The sequence below is a fragment of the Bidens hawaiensis genome, unplaced genomic scaffold (assembly GCF_021521415.1).
Source record: "Bidens hawaiensis isolate Kalapana, Puna unplaced genomic scaffold, B.hawaiensis_p1.1 tig00019196_1, whole genome shotgun sequence".
NCBI classification, from domain to species: Eukaryota; Viridiplantae; Streptophyta; class Magnoliopsida; order Asterales; family Asteraceae; genus Bidens; species Bidens hawaiensis.
Window position 1 is genome coordinate 395308 of NW_027492907.1, and position 7594 is coordinate 402901.

Genomic DNA, 7594 nt, shown 5'->3' on the forward strand with positions numbered 1-7594 from the left:
TATCTCTTGTAAAGGCTAAGTGGCAAACGAAACAACTAAAGTCCTTCATAACATCGAACCGTTTAGTATTTGTATAATAGCGAGTCATTGTTGAGTAGTACTACTGGGTTTGACAAACCCCACCCAATGCTAAACTCGACTGTAGGTCGAGTGGGTTTAATCTTGGCTAACATATTTTCCATGGTCGGGATAGACATGGTGGAAAGGCAATTGATAAACAGTCAGCTTCGGTGTCGAACACTTAGTAATACTTGTTGTATAAGCTAGCTACCTATCGATATATAATTGACTTAACATTATCTAGTAACGCAAAACGCAAACGCATAACGAAAACACTTAAACGAAAACATTTTCTTTTTTTATATATGTGAACTCACCAACCCCGTGTTGACACTTTTAGTATGTTATTCTCAGGTAGCCGAGGCGGGCGCGCGGTATAGGAACATGAATTACATTGAACTCTATCGTTTTTGCAAACTCGTTTTTAAACTGTTATTAATTGGGTTTTAAGTCGTCCTGCGTAACGCAACACTTGGTTTATGATTTTACGCTTCCGCACTTATTTACACTTAATTGTTTCGTGGTTTGAAAACTTTACTTATGATGTTTGATTATAACTAATGATTCAGATCCTATTAGTTCACACCCTCTGACAGTAAAACTCCGTTAGTGGATTTTGAGGGTGTGACAGAGTGGTATCAGAGCCATTGATTATAGCGAACTAGAAATTGCATGCATACTAGACTATAACCGCAACGACCCATTAGTTATAATTTCTACGCGCTGCATATATTTTGTTTAGTCTTTCGTTACCTTTATCTCTTTACCTCGTTCACTCATACGCGCGCATACACGACTTATCTTGTAAGGATGTCGACGCCATCATCATCATCCGACCTGGTATCCCACGCCCCAGGCAAGGAACCGCAGCTTCCCAACTCATCACCACCCCGAGTAGTATCAACACTGGTAGCCCCCGCACCGAAGAGACATCGCTCATCTGGAGACGTGTACGAGGACAACGGTAAGTGGAGTTGGTACACGAGTCTAGTCGAGCGGATCGTTTACTGTGTGCAAGTTCCACTGCTACCTCTCCCAGGTTGCCCTACATCTTTCAAAACGCTACTACCCTGACACTCCATATGGAGCGCGCTTTCGCAGTCCTCGTTTCTTGTTTAGAGCGTGAGGTTGACATTATGCACTCTACTAGAGCAAACGTGAGAGAATTGAAAGAGAATGGAATCGATGTCCGAGAGAGAATTTCCTTCCTGACCGAAGCCATGAAGGAAGTTCAGGATGCTCATGTTCAGCAAATGGAGATAATGAACAAAATGCAACCAAAGATGATAGATTTGCGTGACCAAATTTTTAGTGCAAGAGCCCTTGCAACGACAGCTCTATCCCGATGCGACACACTAGGGGCGCAGATTGCCCCGGATGCAGAAGAACCTGAGGAAGAACCTGAGGAAGATACGGAGGATGATGCACACTCGGACGTGTTCTCAGGCGACGACATCTCAGGATGATAACACCTAGATGTCTAGAAGAAACGCTGGTCATGGTCGCTGTAACATTAACCTAACCGCAGCAGAACTCCAAACCCTACTGAATGACCATGCGGCAGCAGCTCTAGCTGCGCACGTTCGGAATCAAGCCAGAGGTCAAGCCGGAGTCTGTACTTTCAACAACTACCTGGATTGCAAGCCCAATTCGTTTAAGGGCACTGAGGGAGCCATAGGTTTCCTGCGTTGGGCTGAGAAGGCAGAATCAGCTTTCTAGATGTGTAACTGTCCACCCGCCAGTAGGGTCAAATTTGCTGCTGGAAAACTGGAAGATTCTGCTCTAACTTGGTGGAACTCCAATGTGCAAATTCTTGGGTTGGAATTGGCGAACGCTATGAACTGGGAAGAGTTCAAGAATATTATGCGCGAAGAGTATTGTCCTAGAGAAGAAATCGCGAAGTTGGAATCTGAGTTTTGGTCGTTGAAAATGGTGGGTTCCGAGATTGAAGCCTATACCACCCATTCCAACGAGCTAGCAGTGATGTGTCAACGGATGGTAGACACGCCGAGTAAGAGAATCGAGATGTATATCGATGGGCTGGTACAACAAATTCAGGGTATGGTGACGTCTTCCAAACCGGATACAATGGTGCGTTACCACCTAGAGGTTCAACCTCTAAAACCCGTGAAAACTTAAGCACTGACAACAACAACAAAAACCCGAGCAATGGAAAGAGGAAATTCGACAACACCAGGTCCTCATCATCGAACCCCTCACAACAACAACACTACCTTAAGCCCGAACTCACTCGAAGCTTCAATAATCAGGGTTCCAACAATAATAACAACGGTGGCGGACAGGGTTCGAGTGGCTATGCTGGGAAATACCCGAAATGCAACAAGTGCAACTATCACCATGCTGGCTCATGCGACCGTATCAAGTGTCTGAGATGCGGAAAAATGGGTCATCAGGCCAAGGAATGTAGGGGAGACCTAGCGGCAAAGGGTGCTCCTAAACAGCCTACGGCGACTAAAGGGTGTTTCGAGTGTGGTCAAGAGGGTCATTTCAGGAAGGATTGCCCCAAACTAAAGCAGAATGAGAACAATGGAGGCAGCAGCAGTGGCGGAAGCAGTGGTAAAGGTAGAGCTTTCGTCATTGGGTCGGGCCAGGCCCGCAACGATCCGAATGTGGTTACTGGTAAGTTTCCTGTGAAAGACTGTTTTGCTTCTGTTTTGTTTGACACTGGAGCTGATAGGAGTTTTGTATCGAAAGCCTTTAGTAAACTCTTAGACTTAACTCCAACCCCGTTAGATGCTAAGTTTTCTTTTGAATTAGCTGACGGTAAGTCTATAGAAACAACTCATGTACTTGCGGGATGTAAGTTGAAATTGTCGGGTCATACTTTTGATATCGACCTCATACCTTTTACACTTGGTAGTTTCGATGTCGTTGTCGGCATGGACTGGCTATCCGAGAACCGAGCGGAGATTATATGTCACGACAAGATAGTCCACATCACTACCCCTTCCGGCGAGATCATTTCGATCCAGGGCGAGAAGAGCGGCATGACTACAAGTGTTATCACCCTCATGAAGGCGCAGAAATATCTACGAAAGGGTCATTCGACAATTTTAGCCCATATTGTCGAGAAATCCGCGGAGGAGAAGCGAATCGAAGACATACCGATTGTGCGAGATTTTCCGGTAGTCTTCCGGAGGATTTTCCTGGACTCCCACCTATTCGACAAGTCGAGTTCCAAATCGAATTGACCCTCGGTGCAGCACCCATAGCACGAGCCCCGTATCGACTCGTACCGGTAGAGCTTTAGGAGTTGTCCACTCAATTGCAAGATTTGTTGGATAAAGGTTTTATCCGACCTAGCTCATCACCATGGGGAGCCACAGTCTTATTTGTCCGAAAGAAGGACGGGACTTTCCGCATGTGCATCAACTACAGAGAGCTGAATAAGGTGACGATCAAGAACCGTTATCCCTTACCGAATTGATGATCTGTTCGACCAACTCCAAGGATCGAGTTACTACTCGAAGATCGATATGAGATCTGGTTACCATCAATTAAGAGTGCACGAAGAAGATATTTCAAAGACGACATTCACAACACGGTATGGTCACTACGAGTTTTCGGTTATGCCTTTTGGCTTAACCAACGCACCAGCCGTATTTATGGATCTCATGAACTGAGTATGCAAGGCGTACCTAGACAAGTTTGTGATTGTTTTTATTGATGATATCCTCGTCTACTCCAAGAACAAGACCGACCACGAAGAACACCTGAGGTTAATCCTGGAATTGCTAAAGAAGGAACAACTGTACGCTAAACTCTCGAAATGCGAATTTTGGCTTCGCGAGGTTCACTTCTTAGGACATGTGATCAATGAGAATGGTATCTATGTCGATCCCGGCAACGTAGAGGCCATCAAAAACTGGGAAGCACCTAAGACTCCGACTGAGGTGCAACAATTCCTAGGACTGGCTGGCTACTACCGACGTTTCATCGAGGGATTTTCAAAGATTTCTCAACCCCTCACCGCTTTGACTCACAAGGGTACTAAGTACAATTGGGGTGACGCGCAAGAATCCGCTTTCCAACTTTTGAAAACCAAACTCTGTAGCGCCCCTATCCTAGCCCTTCCCGATGGAACAGAAAATTTTGAGGTACATTGTGACGCATCGATACAAGGTCTCGGTTGCGTGTTGATGCAACTCAAGAAAATTATAGCCTATGCCTCTCGACAACTACGGATTCACGAGAAGAATTACACGACCCATGACTTGGTACTCAGAGCTGTGGTGTTTGCTCTTAAGATATGGAGGCATTACTTGTACGGTACCAAGTTTACCATTTACACCGACCACAAGAGTCTCCAACATATCTACGATCAGAAGGAGCTGAACATGCGACAGCGTCGTTGGGTCGAGCTGCTTAAGGATTTTGATTGTGCCATCAAGTACCACCCTGGAAAGGCCAATATAGTGGCCGATGCTCTCAGCAGGAAAGAAACCGATAAACCTAGGCGAGTGCGAGCATTACAACTCACGATTCACGCCAACTTACCCGATAAGATTCGTGATGCGCAACTCGAAGCCTTGAAAGACGATAATCTCCCATCAGAACTCATGCGAGGCATGAACAAGCAACTCGAAACCAAATCGGACGGGGTCTGATATTTCGAAAACCGGATTTGGGTCCCTCGACATAGAGAGTTGAGAACTCTAGTGATGGACGAAGCACAAAAGTCCCGTTATTCCATCCATCCTGGCTTAGATAAAATGTACCATGAGCTAAAGGCACTTTACTGGTGGCCAAACAAGAAAGCCGACATTGCCACCTACATGAGCAAATGCTTGACTTGTGCAAGAGTCAAAATAGAATATCAAAAACCATTTGGTCTGCTACAGCAACCGGAACTTCCAACGTGGAAATGGGTACACATTTCCATGGATTTCATCACGGGATTACCTAAAACACCGACGGGATGCGATACCATCTGGGTGATCGTTGACCGGTTGACTAAGTCTGCACACTTCTTAGCAATCAAGGAGTCAGACAAAATGGAAAGACTGACTCGTATCTATATGAAAGAAGTAGTGTCTAGACATGGAGTGCCTGTCTCAATCATATCTGATCGAGATTCCCGTTTCACTTCGCACTTTTGGAAGTCACTACAGAGTGCACTAGGCACCCGCCTTGATATGAGCACAGCATACCATCCTCAGACGGATGGGCAAAGTGAGCGCACCATTCAGACCTTGGAGGACATGTTGCGTGCATGCGTGTTGGATTTCGGAAAAGGTTGGGAACCTCACTTAACTTTGGTAGAGTTTCCGTATAATAACAGCTACCACACAAGCATTAAAGCAGCGCCGTTTGAAGTGTTGTACGGACGGAAGTGTCGATCACCTCTTTGCTGGGCAGAGGTGGGTGATAGCCAAATCACCGGTCTAGAATTAGTACTTTAAACCTCTGAAAAGATTGTCCAAATCCGAAACCGCATGGCAGCAGCACGAGATCGCCAAAAGAGTTACGTCGACAAGCGCCAAAAGCCTCTTGAATTTCAAATGAACGACCAAGTATTACTCAAAGTCTCACCTTGGAAAGGTGTGGTTCACTTCGGTAAGTGAAACAAACTCAATCCACGATACGTTGGCCCCTACCGGATAACTGAACGCATTGGTCCGGTAGCATACCGACTGGATTTACCAACGGAACTCAGTAGCGTACACAATGTATTCCATGTATCCAATTTGAAGAAATGCCTTTCCGATGAAACCCAAGCAGTTCCTTTGGACGAGTTGCAAGTTGATGAATAGCTACGCTTCATCGAAGAACCAGTCGAAGTTTTGGATTGGAAAACCAAAACACTCAAGCACAGCAAAATTCCAATCGTTAAGGTTCGTTGGAACTCGAAACGTGGACCGGAGTTCACGTGGGAACGCGAGAATCAAATGATGAAAAAGTATCCTCACCTTTTTGAAGGGTTGACTAAACACCGCGAAAGCCGTCAAACCGTCAGAAATCACCAGAGGTATGAATTAAATTTCGGGACGAAATTTCTTTCTACTAGGGGATGATATGACAAACTGAAAATTTTTTTTCTTGCTTTTTCAGACACCCATCGCGACTTAACTCAAATTTTCGGGACGAAAATTCTTCCAACATGGGAATGATGTGACCATCGTCAATTTCAGGTTAACTCCGTTAATCCAAACTCCGTCAATTCAAACTTAAGATCACTTGATCTATAACGTGCATCTCATTACATTTAAACTAGGGTTTTAAATGATGCTTGACAATCACTACACATGTAGTCTTTTGGGATTGAACCGAAACGCAAACGAGTTGACGCAAACCATTGGTGAATAAACGACAAACATCCAAACAATAATTATTTGATAATTATGTGTTAGGCTTATGTGTTATGCGATAATATTGTGTAGAACATTAACTCAAGAGGAAAAAAGCTACTTTATGCTAGAAAAGTAATAACTAAAAGTTGAGGGGCCTTTGTGTAACATATTATTATTAATAATAATAAAAACCCTAATCCCCACCCCTCCCTCCTCAAACCCGATCGGCCCTCACCCCCCCCCCTTGCGACAGCAGCCACCACCAACACCATATTACTTCCGTTTTGGCCTTGTTTTTCATAATCGGAGCATCCCTCACTTGTTTCTAGGCATCTCTCACTTTCCTCTTGCTCATTTCTGCATTTTTAAGGTATAAACATAAAACCCTAATTTTGTAAATCATGTGTTACGTGTTCATATGCTTTGTTTTGATTAGATGATGCTTGATTATGCTTCGGGTATTGATTTAGATAATCATGTGTGATTTTGAACGGTGAAAGATTGTTAGATCATTGATTGTTCGTAAACCCTAGAGGGTTTACTACTGATTTTTATGGATAATTATGTTTATTGCATGATTGGAGATATGTCGTATGCTTAGGATGCATGCTAGATGATTGTGTGTGCTTGCTGATTTTTGACAGCAGTGATAGTTAAACTTGAACGAGGCGTAACTTGTTAAATATAAAACCAAACTGGAATATTTATGTGTCTAAAAGGTAGTGCTCTGAGTCTAGTTTTCAGAAAATCCAACCACGCCTGATTTGGAGATGTTTTGGTTGATCAAATGATTTAAATGTGATCAAAGGTCAAAACTGGTACTGGACAGATTGTAAGTTATGTTTAGACAACTGTAACTGAATGTTAATGTGGTAATTGGTCAAGATTGTTAACACTACAGTGTACTAGTTTGAGTCTAGTTTCTATAAAGTCCAAGTTTGTAATTTTTGGATGGGTAAAAGTTAACTTTTATTATTTTACAAAACTAAAGTGCAAGTCTAAATTGTGAGACCTGCTGTTAGGCTGTTTTGTAATTATCATATCTCATGAACTACAAGACCATATTGGTTGGTTCCACATCTGGAAGTTAAAATGTTGAGTTATGAAGCTAACCCAATTGGTCTTGCATTAATTGGAATTACCATTTAACGGGAATAACAAATATCATTCTGTTGCGCAAGATTCTGACTGCTGTAATGTTTTGACCATTGTGAGAAATCTAT